Genomic DNA, 18,722 nt, shown 5'->3' with positions numbered 1-18,722 from the left:
CAGTATATTAATAACTAACCTCGTATTGTGGATGAATGATCTCAGTTGTTCTCCTGACTGAAGTTTGGCCCGTGTATAGCATCCTGCTATGCGATTGCATTTGTTCATACAGAATCCCTCACGCTAACTTTTATCGAGTGGAAAAAAAGTTGGCGTTCATCCTCCAGCTTCACTGTGCTAATGTTATGCTAACATAGCTGTGTCGCTAGCAATCACGTAGCACAACATTATATACCAGGTAGTCCAACTTCAGTAACCCTGCAAACGCCACTGCTGTTTAATTTCCTGTCTTCATTTATGTTGGAAGTGGTAGCAGAGCTGTACATTTGAATTAGTTTCAAAAATCTCTCAGTCAGAACATGGTATGAAATGTTTAGGTGGAAACTAGCGAGCTAACTTCCTCCTAACTTCTAACTCCGTTAAATTTAATAAATTCTGTTTTCATGGATGCCTGGATGTTAAACTTAATTGTTACACCTGCTAAAGCAGCAACGCTGATGATTTTATTAAAGATGAAAGAATTTAGACCGTTTTTAACTTTGACTTTGGGACCTGAAGCAGACGGAGTTTTGGACCCAGATTACTCCGCGAAGCTCCTCACTACGGCAGCCGTAATGCTCTGACAATCCATCAAGCAGTGCGGCTTACCAAAGTTGTACTAAAACATTTTTGACAGATTTCTGCAGCCAAAATCGGTTCGAGGTCAGTAAGCACAAACAGAATTCATACATAAGGCACTCTCTCAATTTTTGAGAAAATTAAAGGATTTTAAGTGTGCCTTATAGTGTGGAAAATACATTATACAGAAGAAAATAGTATATCACGATATATATCGTGACCACACATGCTTCAAATTATATTGCGATATGGATTTTAGGCCATATCGCCCAGCCCTAGTGTTGGTGTTATACAAATAGTGTTGCCCATCATGCTGTTTATGTAGTCAGAAAACTTCAGCTCGAGTAATAATACCACAAATCACATGCAAAGGAAATTCAGAGGAAGTTCTTTCAACAGAAACTCCCACATTAGTTAACAAAATCTTACTTTAATCTCTGGATTATAAAAAGATTATTATCCTGTTTATGAATCTTCCAGTGTCTCCTTTGTTTTTGTTAGTGTTCTTCTTCAGCTTAGTTCACTGTATATTCTTCATAACTTGCAAAAATGCTCAAGATTTTCTTTGTGCTTTGTAGTGGTGTATAAAAGGCGCTTGCCTTGAATACACAGTCTTCTTCAAGTCATAAATAAGATGCATTGGCTCCTCTCAGTGAAGTGTGCACTAGTAAAGCAAAGACAATGGATTTCTGTGAATGTGTGCGATCCATCATGGACTCTCAGGCCATAGTTACTACAGTGGCCAGGGACAGTTTATGTGTTGTTTTGCTTTTTACAAACATTACTGATGCTTCACAGTGTTTGCATGAGCTGGAGGTATATATATTGCAGTGAGCCTGTGTCTGTTCCCAGGGCTTTGTTCTATGTTTGTACTGTCTCCTCCTCTGAGATTTGCATTAACTGTGAGAACCATCTATTATCCCAGTTAGACCTGCTAAGCAACAGTACATCTACCTGCACTCTGTGACTTTTGGTACTTTGCTTCGTATATACTTACGTTAAGATTGTTCGCATAAGTACAGTATGTACAATACTGTGGAAAGTTCTGAGCCACAACTCGTATCATTTTATTTATGAGCAAAAAGGGAAATCGGTGCAGCGATTTATTGAAATGTGCAAACATAAATGGAAATGCAGTATATAAGGTCAAAACTACGGAGCCCCGCAGGGGACATGGGAGAAAAAAAAATTAAGACAGACTTTTGCGAGATCTCACAAAACAAACTCTGGATCTCGCTAAACTTTTGCAAGATCTCGCAAAACAAACTCGGGATCTCGCATTCTTCGGCCTTCGACCTCCCGTTAGCTCGAAGCTAACGGGAGGTCGAGACCTACTACAGCCGGGAGGAACACCGCGCACATCGTGCCTCGACCTCCCGGTCGGCTTCGAGCCGGCGTCCGAGGAATGCGGCTAAAACTTTTGCGAGATCTCGCAAAAGTTTTGCGAGATCCCAAGTTTGTTTTGCGAGATCTCACAAAACTTTTGCGAGATCTCGCAAAAGTCCGTCTTAATTTTTTTTTCTCCCATGTCCCCTGGGGGGCTCCATACAAAACAGATCTTTACAATTCAAATCAGATTAAAAGTCAGTATTTGATATGAGTAGGGCTGCCATGATTAGTCGATGACTAATTTAATAGTCGACGCGTCGTTGGAAGCTTTGTAAGATCCTGAAAGACGCAGGAATAAGTAGTAGGATTTAAGAGTGTAATAACGGACTGAAACAGAAGATGGCAGCACTGCATGTACATAGGGATGGGTACCGGTGTCCGGTGCCATGTTGGCACCGGTTCTGACATAAACGGTAGTAACCAGACCGAAAAGCAGCGCACATTTCAGTGCTTTATTTCGGTGCTTTTTTTTCCTGAGCTGTGATACACTTTAGATTCGAGCCAATCATTTTACGTTTCCGAGGATAGTAGGCGGGGCCAGGTACGTACGTTCTGTTAGAGCAGAGCTACAGATTGAAAATGTCCAAGGCGAAGCGGTCAAAAGTCTGGCTGTACTTCATAGCAAAATATGCAAACTCAGCAGCAACAAGTGCTTTAAGCTGATACTGTGATACTGTCAAAGGAGGTAACACCTCAAATCCGATGAAACACCTGGCGACGGAATAGCGTTTTTTTTAAAAGCCCAGAAATGCGCCGTATTTGATAGCTTGCTGCGAGACCTCACACCGAGCACATCTACTGCGGGTGGGTTGCCTGTTATGCAACATCCCCCAAAAACACGAAGAGGAGAGTCCTGGCCCCTAGCCCTGCCAGTGTAGCAGAAATGATGACGGATGATGGTGGCAGCAGCAGCCGTTCTTCTCTGCGTGAGTAGCTAATTTACGTTGAGTAGGCTAACCACGTTATTACATTAATGCATGTAAGGTGAACTAGCAAACATCATCATAGCTACATGCAGCTGTCCTCTTGTTTGATGGCAGATACTCCCTTCACCCTGGCCAAAAAGACTAAAATGACCAAAGAAAAAGTGGAAAACAGTTAAACATGAGAGGTTTAGGACAAAGTTTGTGTTTTTTCCATTGTTTAAGCACTGCTTCCAGCCAAGAGTGATACCATATATGCCCCATAGCTGCAGAAAAGGCTAACATTGTTATGTTTTTACAAAAAACAGCTGAACATGAGAGGTTTTTGGACCAATTTTGTGTTCTCCATTCTTTAAAGCACCGGTTTGAGCACCGTTTGAGCACCGGCACCATTTCAAAAGTACCGATTTGGCACCGGTATCGGATAAAACCTAAACGATACCCATCCCTACATGTACATGTACCAGCTGCTGTTAAACCCCGAAGGGCGCATTTGAAGGCCGATTACATCACAGCGATGCGACGAAGGCTGTCCAAATTTGAAGACTCCTCCAAGATTTGAAGGATGGGTCGGGTGTACCCTCCGTGGCCCAACCTATCCCAGAATTCATAGCGTGGCCCAGCCAATTCCAGTTTTATTCCAGTTTTCCTACTCCAACAATGGCGGCAGCTACTTAGTGTTAATATTACACTTATTACTCTTTCTGGGTCACAAAATAAACTTTTAAGATCTTTTCAGGGGAGAATGTAGCTGTGTAAACTTCAAATATCTGCTCGGTTTATCAAGACATCACATATTTGCAAAAGTGCTCCAACGTATTTGGAGACATCTGTTACCCACCAGCTCGATAGCTAGCCGGGAGGTCAAGGTTCACTAGAACCAGCGAGAACAGCGAACTCCTGGCACATTGTTCCACATTGTTCACAACTCCTGGCGGTCTTTCACTACTCAGGTTAAACATGATATATAAGTTACTTAGATAACTTAAAAATGTTATTGTTTGGTTTTTTTTCAGTGTTTTATTAGTTCATGAGTAAATCGGTTTGGCTGAGATTAAAGTTATAGTTTTTACACAGCTGAATAAACTTCAAACAGAAAACTGATTAAACAGAAGTGTGAGATGCTCGAGAATTTACTCCGGTGTCCTGTTATATTTTAGATAGCAAGGAGTTTATTAAACTTCACCGAAACAATCTGCAAATTTCATTCAAAGTTTAATAAACTATCATCCTGTCTTTATTTTTAGTTAGCACATACCTTAAACACTTCAAGCTGTAAGCTAATGATAGTTATATAAGAGCAGATGCTGCTGGTGCAATAAGCTGTACATTTTACGTCCAATGGATGCATGATCTGATTGGTCGACTAATTGCAAAAATAATCGGTGACTAGTCGACTAGTAGCCCTAGATATGACCAACACAGTCTGGACTCTCATAGTTTTCTTTCAACTTCTACATATAGTCTCAAAATTGGTCCTTCAAGTTTCTTGAAGGACATTCAGTGATCTTTTGTGGCTGTCTCTGTTTTCTCACACTGCTTCGGGAATGTTGAAATCTGGGCTCCTCGTTACGGAGGCTCCGCTGTGTTATGCAGATGGATGCATAAGCTCACTGTTGTACTGCTCACTTGACTTTTTCACACATATTCACAACAATTTGTACCAAAATTTTCAAATTTGGACTATTGATCTTTCACTCTGCTTTTTGTGGAATTTGGTATAGCTCAGTGTTTTCTCCCTGTTTCACTTCCTAAAGAATGGCTGGATCAACAGAAGGGTCAGATGCATCTGTCAGATCCTGTGTCAGGTCTTTGCTGGATTTTTCCTGTTTCTTTAAGGGTATGACTTTCAGATAATTGTCAGTTTGCTGCGGATCGTTTGTTAGGTCTGCCGAATTTTTTGTCCTCCACTTGTCCAGCTACCAAAAGTAGTTCTTGCTGAGTTTTCTCTTATATGTTGAAACACCAGCAGCACGGTGGCACGGTGGTTAGCACTGTTGCCGCACAGCAAGAAGGTCCTGAGTTCAATTCCACCATCAGGCCGGGGTCTTTCTGTGTGGAGTTTGCATGTTCTCCCCGTGTTTGCGTGGGTTCTCTCCGGGTACTCCGGCTTCCTCCCACCGTCCAAAGACATGCAACTTGTGGGGATAGTTTAATTGGATAATCCAAATTGCCACTAGGTGTGAATGTGCGAGTGAATGTGAGTGCGAATGGTTGTCTGTCCCTGTGTGTTGGCCCTGCGACAGACTGGCGACCTGTCCAGGGTGTACCCCGCCTCTCGCCCTATGACAGCTGGGATAGGCTCCAGCGCCCCCCGCGACCCTGAAAAGGATAAGCGGAAGCGAATGGATGGATGTTGAAACACCGTTCATCCATGGGGTTAAATGTCTTTTCTATGCTTGAATCATTAATACACCAGTGTTTGGCAAAACAAAGACCACATCCTCTGAAAATGGTCAGGTATAAGGACCGGACTGAAAATGTATGTGAGAAAAGCAAGCAGTGTGCGCAGAAAAGCTGTTGCTCGTTTTAAATAGTACTGCGCTACATACAAACTGTGAGCATTTAGGCACTGACAGATTGTATTTGTGCATTTTTTTGAACGTTCTTTAAATTCATAAAATGAGTGCAACATGTAACAGGTCCTTCTTATTTGTAAATGGCCTGTATTAGTATAGCACTTTACACATTCAGTCATCCACCCATTCACACACACTGGTGATGGCAGCTACATTGTAGCCCCTGGGATCCCTGGGACACACAAACCCCTCCACCACGATAAGGTAGCGATTCAGGGAGGGGGTCAAAGTATCTTACTGTATATTTTACAGTTTTGTACTGTCTTTCTAGAATATCATTAAATTTACATAAGTAGACTATGATTTTACATGTCAAAGGTAAAATAACATAACGTCACTGTAAATATAGTAAAACACAATTTACTTTTTTTTAATATATGTTTTTGTACATATGCATATTTAGATTGTAAAAATACATTCAGAAATGTATCATAATTTCACAAATATTTATCTGTTATGTGAGAGAATGATCTGTTAAATTCAAATGTAATACTATGGAAAAATATATAAAATGATCGAAAATTAATGAGAATAATGAATAATTAGAGTATTTGAATTAGAATTTGCTGAAAATTTCATGTCATCCAGGTCTGATTCAATAATTCAGAGGTAACAAGTGAAAATATAATTATCCATCCATCCATTCGCTTCCGCTTCTCCTTTTCAGGGTCGCGGGGGGCGCTGGAGCCTATCCCAGCGTCATAGGGCGAAAGGCGGGGTACACCCTGGACAGGTCGCCAGTCTGTCGCAGGGGAAAATATAATTAATAGGAATAAAAACTAAAAAAACATATAAAACATTGCACGGCTATGCTGTGCTAATTATATATTTTAAAAAATAAATGTAGAGGTAGGAATTGCAATTAATATAAATCTCCAAGTATTCACAACATTCCTGAACAGAAATAGGCCTCTGCACCTGGGGTGAGGGTGTGGCCATGAAAACAATGTGACATGCCATTGGATGTTGGGACACATAATAAGATGACGCTAAGTATCAGCCAATGTGAACTAACAACCACAAGATCGTGGGTATGGACTGTGATTTCACATTTCAAATGTAAATTAACGTTAAATCACTGTAATGTAATAAAACATAATTGTCATGATTATCAAATGTATCTGTCTGTACTTATGCATATTTAGATTAAAATACATTCACAAATGTATCATGATTTCACAAATATCTGTCCGTTATTTGAAAGATTGAACTGTTGAATTCAAATGTAATGCCAGTGGTTCCCAAACTTTTTTCGCTGGGCCCCCCTTTGTTTTACAGAAAAATGGTCGTGCCCCCCCCCCCCCCCCCCCTCGCGCGCGCACACGCACGCACTAACACATCCTCCAAACATACACACCCATATTTGCTCAATTGCGGTTTATTTCACACCTCAAACTTTTAGTAAACAATTAAGCAAATACAAGTAATCTGCAGGTAGTAATAAAATAAACTACTAACTCTTTTACGCTGCGTCCGCACCTACACGGGTGATTTTGGAAACGCAGCTGTTTCGTCCACACGTTAACGGCGTTTCGAATCACCGAAAACTGAGACTTTTTAAAACTCCTTTTTTGCGTTCACGTGTGGACGAGGAATACAGAGTTCATCACGCAGCGTCAAAGGTATGTGCCTTTTTTCACGTCAGCTGTGCGCCACGTTATTGTTTACATGAGATGAATTGCAGAATGGCAGATAGTCAGATTAACAGTATTTTGTCTCTATCTTCAGGTTTTACACGCTTACATATAAACATGCAGTTACTGTCCCTCCATTTACAAAGGCAGAGGCGTCACAGTGTGACTATTTTACATTTAGTTGTTTTTTCCTGTGTAATAATATTCAACATTGCTGTCAATAAATTAAAAAAAAAAAAAGCCTCTCTGTGCAAAATGGGTCTAAAAACATAAACAGCTGTGGGATCCTGTTTGTCCGTGATTTAGACAGGGGGGACAAATCGTGGCAGGATCAGCCTGATGTTATTTGTATCCCGCTGTAACTTTACTGTATAAAGAGCCAACATCTCCAACATGTCAGGAGTAGTTAGTCATTACAACAAGTGTTTGTGAACTAAAAATCAAGAATGTGGGATACTGTTTGTCTGTGATTTGAAGAGCCCAGCGCTGCTCCCGACGAAGGGAAAACCAACCCTGCAGGGAGACCTACCTCAGCACTTGTGCAGGTGAAGCCAAAGGGAAGATTTGCTTTGGCTTTGGCTTAGAATGAAGTTGGTTTGGAAACATATTCAGCGATGCTTCATCTCCTGCTTTGCGTTTCTGTGGGCGCCCCGTGCTAGCAGTGTACAAGCGTTGTTGTTTTTTTCCCCCTTTTCATGCCGGGCCCCCCCTGCAATGGCTCTGGGCCCCACACTTTGGGAAGGTCTGTGTAATGCTATGGAAAAGTATATAACATGATTCCTATAAGCTTGTGTTACATCACATAAGTATTATTCACCTACTGCCTACTGGTGATGGCCAGAGGGGCCGATGGTGCGATATGGCAGCCTCGCCTCAGTCAGTCTGTCCCAGGGCATGCAATCCATTATTATTTAAACCAACTGTTAACTGTATATTGCTGTACATTTACGTATTATGATTCATATTGCCACATTCATTCACCTTGTTTATAGGTAATTTCATTGTTTGATCACGTTAAAATGTTCCTGATTTAATGTTTAAAATCACTTGAAATGGCAAGATCCCATGTAAAATTAGCACAACAAGCTGTATTGTCATTAGAGATGGACCGATCCGATATTACGTATCGGTATCGGTCCGATACTGACCTAAATTACTGGATCAGATATCGGAGAAAAATAAAAAATGTAATCCGATCCATTAAATATCACGAAAGCACCTCACAAAACTTGCAACACGCCATAACTCACCTCAGAACGTTAGCACGTCGGAGCAGTATGCATCACATGATAGAGCGGCTGTGGCATGCGGGACCTGTCGGTGGTCTGGATAGCATTTGGAGCTTCGCTAGCAACCCGGCATTTCATCTCCGACAAAGTTATCCCGAGAGAAGTAAAGCAAGTGTGTAAGTCCATCTCTGAATGTTTGTAAAGCATTCCTGCATTAAGCTTAACAAACATATATGGAGCGACTGCCTCTTCTTGCTGCTACTTCAATCATGAAACTGCTTAACGATCAGCTGATCGGCTTTTCTGTCGCGAGTCCGTGTCTCTAGTTTGCTTTTGGCCCACTTTGCACCAGAAAGAGGAAACCAGCGGCTGAACAACAGCAGCACGTTTAAGCTTGATCAGCTGTTGTTAGAATTTATTTATTATTACTTTCTACTCGAGGATCTTTTTCTACGTAGCTGACGCTGGTAACTGTGCAGGGGCGGATCTAGCAAAGTTTAGCCAGGGGGGCCGATAGGGCATTAACAGGGAAAAGGGGGCACAAAGACATACTTTTCTTTCTTATTCTCATTTAAAATGTCTAGCTTTTAATAAATAATTATCTGACACCCAAAGTTTTAATTTGATGTAAAATGAATAGAAGTCCATTACTGTATATAGTAACTATTAAGTCTAATATATATCCTAGTAAGCTATAGTACTTTTTCCTTTGGGAAGGTACCATCTGTGCAGTCTGCAATTTTGTTGAAGAAAGATGTTGAATCTATTTAATATTTCTTGAAAAATAATTGATTTCTGTGCATTTTTTTTTCCACACTGCATCAAATTAAGGTTGGTTACGTCGATTAAGCATCATGAGGTGGAGCGTGAGGGGTGGTTCCCTATTTTTTATTTATTTATTTTTGTTGTTGCTGGGAGTTGGAACCCTATTAGTTAGGCTGCTTAATATTTATGCTAAGTACTCTTTAAAATACCAGAATAGGGAGGATGGTGTAGGTTTAAGTTTATTAGATTGATCAGTATTGCTGAACTATGAAATATTTTTTTTTGCATACAGGTATAACAGAATAGCTTTAGTGTAGTTGTTGTTTTAAACTTGAGTATGAACTTATACAAAATGCAGCAAGATATTTAAAAAAAACAGTTTTGTTAATTAAAAAACACTATATCGGATTCATATCGGTATCGGCCGATATCCAAATTTATGGTATCGGTATCGGACATAAAAAAGTGGTATCGTGCCATCTCTAATTGTCATTACTGAAAATAACCGTATTTTTATGAGGAAGTTATTTTCTGTTATTTTACGGTAGTATTTTGGCCCCAGCTGCCAGAATATTACCGTTTTTTTAAGATGTTTTTTTAACATGTTTTTTTAACAGTGTACCACATCCATGTTAGCAGTGTATAAACGATAGTTTAGCATATATTAACACAGGTATCATTAAAGGACTACCGTATTAAACACTTTTACTAACCTCAGGCAGATGGACAGGCGCTCTGCAGGTGGGATTGATCGCCTGTAGTTGGTGTCTAGGTGAGTGATGCTGGGACCAATGCGGGACAGCAGCTCCTCAAACTGGGCGAGGGACAGACGGTGGTACCGCTGAAAGCAGCCGTCGTCCAGGCGCAGCTCCTGGAGCAAATGGTGAAACTCACCAAACTGCTCACGCCTCTGGAGGACCTGATGGACCCAGGTACGGCGAGGACGTCCTTAACGCCGCTGCTCTGCTCTCCACAGTAAATAGAGAAGGGAGACTCTCTCTTCAAACGCTAGCTCGACAGCTGCCATCTTGCAAAGATACCGTCAGGCACAACTTCTTCCCACATTCCTACCACATTTCCGGTTCACGCGCGTTATGCAATTTTGAGGCACGATGGATTTGTGTTGGACATGCGTCGAGGTGCGAATGTGAACGCCTCAAATTAGGGGCGTCTGGGGCGTTTTTTATGGCAAGCCATCAGTGCCAAATATCGCACCTTTTCTAACCCGTTTGGTTAAGAAATGGCGTAAAAAATGCTGTTTAATTATTTAAAACACTGTGGCGGAAAAAACAGCGTTCTGTTGGGACAAACGCCGTTTTTTCCGCCACTCAGATGGTGCGTTCTGTTTAACCCTTGTGCGGCCTGGACCAAAAAAAAAAAAGAAGGGGGGAGGGGGGGGTTCATGCAGACCCCGGCAGCGCGGACCCAGGTCTCGTCGCGAAACAGGGCTCCGGTTTGCGGTGGGGGCAGATGGGGGTCAGGCGGATCCCCGGCTATAGCGGGTCTCATCACAGCGTCGGACAAAGGCACCTAATTGGCTGTAACCCTCCATCGATCGCGTAAGTTACGATGGCAAACCTTGGGGTCTGAAGGGACCCCAAAGTGCCACGGCAACGACTCTCAACTTCACATCATCATCATCATCGTCTCCTTCTCGAGAGTGTTCGCGTAAACCGGCCTCAGTGAGGACCTCGGACTCTCCGTTCCTCCTCGACCTCCTTCCTCCTTCTCCCCGTTCTCCTGCTCCCCGCAGGCGAGCGCTTAGCCGGATGGGCCCCGGGTTACGCGTAAACCGGCCTAATTGGGGACCGCGGGTGCTCCGTGGGTACTCTGTGACCCCTTAGTGATCATGATGGGATATTTCGCCACCCCACACCACATTCGTAAGTTACGATGGCAAATACTGGGGTCTCAAGGGATCCCGAACCACCGGAGCAAACATCTCTCAACTACACATCATCATCATCATCGTCTCCTTCCTCCTTCTCCTTGGTCCTTCTACCCTGCGCTTGCAAACGCTCAGCTTTACAGAGGGTAGTCTTCACGTAAACCGGCCCTCTCCTCAGTTCTCCTGGGCCTTGCTGTTGGACACTTGGCTTTACAGAGGGCAGAGTTCGTGTAAACCGCCCTCCTTGAGGGCCTCAGACTCTCCCTGCCGCCTTCCTACCTCCTTCTGCTCCATTCTCCTGCTCCTCGCAGGCAAGTGCTTAGCCGGGTGGGCCCCAAGTTACGCGTAAACCAGCCTTCGCAAGGACTGGGGGTGCTCTCTACTCCGTGGGTACACTGTGACCCCTTAGTAATGGCGATGGGGTATTTCACAACCGCAATGCACATTCGTAAGTTATGATGACAAACACTGGGGTCTGGAGGGACCCCGAAACGTCGGAGGAAACAACTCTCAATTTCAGATCATCATCATCGTCTCCTTCTTGGCAGTGTTCGCGTAAACCGGCCTAAGTAAGGACCTCGGACACTCCCTGACTCCTAGTCCTCCTTCCTCCTTCTCCTCGGTTCTCCTGTGCCTCGCTGTCGGACGCTTAGCTTTGCAGAGGGCAGTGTTCGCGTAAACCGGCCTCTATGACGACCTTGGACGCCCCCTGCATCCTAGTCCTCCTACCTCCTGCTCCTCGGTTCTCCTGCTCCTCGCAGGGGAGGGCTTAGCCGGACGGGCCCAGGTTACACGTAAACCGGCCTAAGTGAGGACCTCGGACTCTCCCTGCCTCCTAGTCCTCCTTCCTCCTTCTGCTCCATTCTCCTGCTCCTCGAAGGTGAGCACCTTGCCGGATCAGCCCCGGGTTACGCATAAACCGGCCTAAGCGAGGACCTCGGACTCTCTCTTACTCCCTGTCCTCTTTCCTCCTTCTTCTCCGTTCTCCTGCGCCTTGCAGGTGAGCGCTTTGTCGGATGGGCCCCGAGTTACGCGTAAACAGGCCTAACTCGGGACCTCGGGCGCTCTGTGTTCCGTGGGTACACAGTGACCCCTTTGTAATCGCGATGGGGTAATTCGCAACCCCAATCCACATTCGTAAGTTACGATGGCAAACACTGGGGTCTGGAGGGACCCCGAACCGCCGGAGCAAACAACTCTCAACTTCACATCATCATCATCATCAATGTCTCCTTCTCGGCAGTGTTCGCGTAAACCGGCCTAAGTGTGGACTTCAGACTCTTCCTGCCTCCCCGTCCTGCGACCTCCTTCTGCTCCGTTCTCCTGCTCCTCACAGGTGAGCGCTTTGCCGGATGGGCCTTGGGTTACGCGTAAATGGGCCTAAGTGAGGACCACGGGCTCTCCGTTGCTCCTCGTCCTCCTTGCTCCTTCTCTACCGTTGTCATGCGCCTCGCTAGTGAAAGAGAAGCTGTTTGGCCTTCCTATTACGCGAACACCATCCTCCATTTATGCTCCTCACTAGTGTATGCTTAGGTCTGTGGAGGGCCGGTTTCGCGAACACCCCCTTCGGTGAGGACCACGGGCTCTCCGTTGCTCCTCGTCCTCCTTGCTCCTTCTCTACCGTTGTCATGCGCCTCGCTGGTGAAAGCGAAGCTGTTTGGCCTTCCTATTTACGCGAACACCGCCCTCCAGTTGGATCTCGGGCTCTGCGTTGCTTCTCGTACTCCTTGCTCCCTCTACATCGTTCTCAAGGGCCTCACTAGTGAAAGCGCAGCTGTTTGGCCTGCCCAGTAGGCGAACACTGCCCTCCGTTTATGCTCCTCGCTAGCGTACGCTTAGGTCTGCGGAGGGCCGGTTTCGCGAACACCCCCTTCGGTGAGGCCATCAGGCTCTCGGTTGCTCCTCGTCCTCCTTGCTCCTTCTCTACCGTTGTCATGTACTTTGCTAGTGAAAGAGAAGCTGTTTGGCCTGCCCATTACGCGAGCACCGCCCTCCGTTTATGCTCCTCACTAGCGTACGCTTAGGTCTGCAGAGGGCCGGTTTCGTGAACACCCCCTTCGGTGAGGACCTCGCGATCTCTGTTGCTCCTCGTCCTCCTTGCTCCTTCTCCTTCGTTCTCATGCGCCTCACTAGTGAAAGAGCAGCTGTGTGGCCTGCCTATTACGTGAACACCACCCTCCAGTTGGACCTCGGGCTCTCCATGCCTCCTCGTCCTCCTTGCTCCCTCTTCATCACTCTCATGCTCCTCGCTAGTGAAAGAGCAGCCGTTTGGCCTTCCCATTATGTGAACACGGCCCTCCGTTTATGCTCTTCGCGAGCGTACGCTTAGGTCTGCGGATGGCCGGTTTCGTGAACACCACCCTCTAGTTGGAACTCGGGCTCTCCGTTGCTCCTTGTACTCCTTACTCCCTCTACATCGTTCTCAAGCGCCTTGCTAGTGAAAGAGCAGCTGCTTGGCCTGCCTATTATGTGAACACCGCCCTCCAGTTGGACCTGGGGCTCTCCATGCCCCTCGTCCTTCTCGCTCCTTCTCCTTCGTTCTCATCTGCCTTGCTAGTGAAAGAGCAGCTGTGTGGCCTGCCTATTACGTGAACACCGCCCTCCGTTTGGACTTCAGACACTCCTTGCCTCCTCCTCATCCATGCTCCTTTACATCGTTCTCAAGAGCCTCACTGGCATACGCTTAGGGCTGCGGAGGGCGGGTTACCTGAACACAGCCTTCCGTTTAGACCTCAGACCCTCAGTGTCTTCTCATCCTCCTTTCCCTTTTTTAAAACATTTTCCTTGCTCTCACGCGCCTCGCTGGCGAGCCCTTAGCTTTGGGGAGGGTGGGTTTCGCGAACACCACTGTCTGTGAGGAACCCAGTACCTCCTACACACACACACACACACACATATACAGGAGGCAGTGAGGAGTAGAAGGAGGTTGTTGCTACGCCTGCGTCGCAAAACCAGGGCTCATTGTGTGTGCGCCCGGAGCAGCTACGGGGGAAACACATGGGACAACTGACCAGTTTGGGGCCATGGTTTATTCAACGTGTATTTTCAGTGTGGTTTAACTTGCTACTCAGATCTGAAATACTTTCCTTGAATGTGCCTTAATTTCACCTCTTTTTTCTTTCTTCTTTTCTTAGCTTACTGAAAATGTTGGCGACCAAAGGCCGGATCCAGGGATGTGTGCTGCTTGTGCTACTGGCGTTATGTGGGCAAACTGCTTGCTGTCAACATCAATACAAAGATAACAAAAGAATAGCCTAGTGTAACGTAGTGTTTTATGTTTTTTTTTTTTCTAGAATGATTCAAATGTTACCATCATTTCCCCAACCCCGCAGGCTCTGCGACCCGTGAAGAACTGAGACTCCTTCTGGTCGGTAAAACAGGATCGGGAAAGAGTGCATCCGGAAACACCATCGATGGTGTTTCCAGATGCACTCTTTCCCGATCCTGGAAACACCATCCAAGGGGATGCGAACGCTTTCAAAGAAGACGTTTCGCCTGAGTCTGTCACCGACGGCTGTCTCAGAAAAGAGGCAGAGGGCGAAGACGGAAGAAATATCGCTGTGATCGACACTCTGGGGCTGTCTTTTGGATGAAATAGATGAAATGGTGGATTTCAATGGAGGAAACCACTACACCTCTCCGAACTCCTCCCAGACCCGAGTTTTTGCTTCAGCCACTGCCCGAGCCGCATTCTGCTTGGCCTGTCGATACCTGTCGGCTGCCTCCGGAGTCCCACAGGCTAACCAAGCCCGATAGGACTCCTTCTTCAGCCTAGTGGCTCCCTTCACCTCTGGTGTCCACCATTTGGTTCGGGGATTACCACCACGGCAGGCACCAACCACCTTGCGGCCGCAGCTCAATACAGCAGCTTCGGCAATGGAGACGCTGAACATGGTCCATTCGGACTCAATGTCCCCAGTCTCCCTTGGAAAGCTGTTGAAGCTCTGCCGGAGGTGTGCGTTGAAGATCTCGCGGACTGGGGCCTCTGCTAGACGTTCCCAGCACACCCTCACTACGCATTTAGGTGCACCGGGTCTCTCCAGCGTCCTCCCCCGCCATGTCTCCACTCTAATTCTGTTGTTTTCATTCTAATTCTGTTCTTTTCATTCAAATTCTGTTCTTTTCATTCAAATTCCTGTGTTTTCATTCAAGTTCCGTTCTTGTCATTCTAATTCTGTTGTTTTCATTCAAAATCCGTTGTTTTCCTTCTAATCCAGTTCTTTTTATTCAAATTCCATTCTTGTCATTCTAATTCTGTTGTTTTCATTCAAATTATGTTGATTTCATTCTATTTCTGTTGTTTTCATTCAAATTCTGTTCTTGTCATTCTAATTCTGTTGTTTTCTTTCAAATTCTGTCGTTTTCATTCAAATTTTGTTGTTTTCTTTCAACTTCAGGTGTTTTCATTCAAATTCCATTCTTGTCATTCTAATTCTGTTGTTCTCATTCAAGTTCTGTTCTCTTTTTTCTAATACTGTATTTTCATTCAAATTTTTTGTTTTCATTCAAATTTTGTTGTTTTCATTCAAATTCCGTTCTTGTCTTTCTAATTCTGTTGTTTTCTTTCAATTTCCGGTGTTTTCATTCTGATTCTTTTGTTTTCATTCAAATTCTGTTGTTTTCATTCTAATTTTGTAGTTTTCTTTCAACTTCAGGTGTTTTCATTCCAATTCCATTCTTGTCATTCTAATTCTGTTGTTCTCATTCAAGTTCTGTTCTCTTTTTTCTAATACTGTATTTTCATTCAAATTTTTTGTTTTCATTCAAATTTTGTTGTTTTCATTCAAATTCCGTTCTTGTCTTTCTAATTCTGTTGTTTTCTTTCAATTTCCGGTGTTTTCATTCTGATTCTTTTGTTTTCATTCTAATTCTGTTGTTTTCATTCTAATTCAGTTGTTTTCATTCTAATTTTGTTGTTTTTTTTTTCAAATTCTGTTGTTTTCATTCTAATTCAGTTCTTTACATTCTAATTCTGTTGATTTCATTCAAATTCCATTCTCGTCATTCTAATTTTGTTGTTTTCTTTAAAATTTTGTTGTTTTCTTTCAACTTCCGGTGTTTTCATTCAAATTCTATTCTCTTCATTCTAGTACTGTTTTTTTTTATTAAAATTCTGTTGTTTTCATTCTAATTCTGTTGTTTTCATTCAAATTATGTTGTTTTCATTCTATTTTTGTTATTTTAATTCAAATTCCGTTCTTTACATTCTAATTCTGTTGTTTTCTTTCAAATTCTGTTGTTCTCTTTCAACTTCCGTTGTTTTCATTCAAATTTTGTTGTTTTCTTTCAACTTCCGGCGTTTTCATTCAAATTCCATTCTTGTCATTCTAATTCTGTTCTCATTCAAATTCTGTTCTCTTTTTTTCTAATACTGTATTTTTATTCAAATTTTTTGTTTTCATTCAAATTCCGTTCTTGTCATTCTAATTCTGTTGTTTTCATTCAAATTATGTTGTTTTCATTCTATTTCTGTTGTTTTCATTCAAATTCTGTTCTTGTCATTCAAATTCTGTTGTTTTCATTCTAATTCTGTTTTTTTCATTCAAATTTTGTTGTTTTCTTTTAACTTCCGGTGTTTTCATTCAAATTCCATTCTTGTCATTCTAATTCAGTTCTTTTCATTGTAATTCGGTTCTTGTCATCCTAATTCTGTTGTTTTCGTTCGAAATCCATTGTTTTCCTTCTTTTCATTCTAATTCAGTTCTTGTCATTCTAATTCAGTTCTTTTCATTCTGATTCTGTTGTTTTCATTCTATCCATCCATCCGCTTTATCCGAGGCTGGGTTGCGGGGGCAGCAGCCTAAGCAGAGAGGCCCAGACCTCCCTCTCCCCAGCATATCTGGGGGAAAACCAAGGCGTTCCCAGGCCAGCCGAGAGATATAATCTCTCCAGCATGTCCTGGGTCTGCCCCAGGGCCTACTCCCGGTGGGACATGCCCGGAACACCTCACCCAGGAGGCATCTTTGTCAGATGCCCGAACCACCTCAGCTGGCTCCTTTCGATGTGGAGCAGCAGCGGCTCTACTCTGAGCCCCTCCCGGATGGCCAAACTTCTCACCCTATCTCTAAGGGAGAGGCCAGCCACCCTTCGGGGGAACCTCATTTCTGCCGCTTGTATCCGCGATCTCGTTCTTTCGGTCACTACCCACAGCTCGTGGCCATAGGTGAGGGTAGGGACGTAGATCGAACGGTAAATTGAGAGCTTCGCTTTTACACTCAGCTCCCTCTTCACCACGACGGACCGGTGCAGCGTCTGCATTACTGCAGCCCCAATCCGTCTGTCGATCTCCGGCTCCCTTCTCCCATCACTCGCGAACAAGACCCCGAGATACTTGAACTCCTCCACTTGGGGCAGGAACTCATCCCTGACCCGGAGTGGGCACTCCACCCTTTTCCGGCTGAGAACCATGGCCTCAGATTTGGAGGTGCTGATCCTCATTCCCGCTGCTTCACACTCGGCTGCGAACCGTTCCCGTGCGAGCTGGAGACCCGATGAAACCAACAGCACCACATCATCAGCAAAAAGCTGAGATGAGATTCTGAGGCCACCAAAGTGAAAGCCCACTCCGCCACTTGGCTGTGCCTAGAAATCCTGTCCATAAAAATTATGAACAGAACCGGTGACAAAGGGCAGCCCTGGCGGAGCCCATCACCCACCGGGAACAAGTCCGACTTATTGCCGGCAATGCGAACCAAGCTCTTGCAACGGTTGTCCGTTGCAAGACATTCTGGCAAACCGTCAAGCGTCTCAGGAGGGGAAAGCGGTGCTCTACCTGCACTGTGTATAGTGCTGGCGGAGCACTGCTGACGTCGACTGACAAAATTGTCAGGCGGTGGAAGGAATACTTCGAGGACCTCCTTAATCCCACTGACATGTCTTCCGAGGAGGAGGAAGAGTCTGGGGATGAGGGGAATGACCCGCCAATTTCCAGGGGCAAGGTCACTGAGGCAGTTAAACAACTCCTTGGTGGCAGATCCCCTGGTGTTGATGAGGTCCGCCCCGAGTTCCTGAAGGCTCTGGACGTTGTAGGGCTGTCCTGGTTGACACGCCTCTACAATGTTGCGTGGAGATCAGGGGCAGTACCCCTGGTTCTGGCAGACTGGGGTGGTGGTCCCCATCTTTAAGAAGGGAGACCGGAGGGTGTGTTCCAACTACAGGGGGATCACACTCCTCAGCCTCCCTGGGAAAGTCTATGCCAGGGTGCTGGAAAGGAGAGTTCGTCCACTAGTCGAACCTCGGATACAGGAGGAACAATGCGGTTTTCGTCCTGGTCGCGGAACACTGGACCAGCTCTTTATCCTCTCAAGGATACTTGAGGGTGCATGGGAGTTTGCCCAACCAGTCTACATGTGTTTTGTGGACTTGGAGAAGGCATTCGACCGTGTCCGAAAGTCTTTTTTCATGGCCTCTCCGAATTCCTCCCACACCCGAGTTTTTGCTTCAGCCACTGCCCGAGCCGCATTCTGCTTGGCCTGTCGATACCTGTCGGCTGCCTCCGGAGTCCCACAGGCTAACCAAGCCCGATAGGACTCCTTCTTCAGCCTAGTGGCTCCCTTCACCTGTGATGTCCACCATTTGGTTCGGGGATTACCACCACGGCAGGCACCAACCACCTTGCGGCCGCAGCTCAATACAGCAGCTTCGGCAATGGAGACTCTGAACATGGTCCATTCGGACTCAATGTCCCCAGTCTCCCT

The sequence above is a fragment of the Diplotaxodon limnothrissa genome, linkage group LG9, assembly GCF_057381915.1.
Source record: "Diplotaxodon limnothrissa isolate DT_005_m linkage group LG9, D_limnothrissa_male_GT1.1, whole genome shotgun sequence".
NCBI classification, from domain to species: Eukaryota; Metazoa; Chordata; class Actinopteri; order Cichliformes; family Cichlidae; genus Diplotaxodon; species Diplotaxodon limnothrissa.
This window is presented reverse-complemented; position numbering follows the sequence as displayed.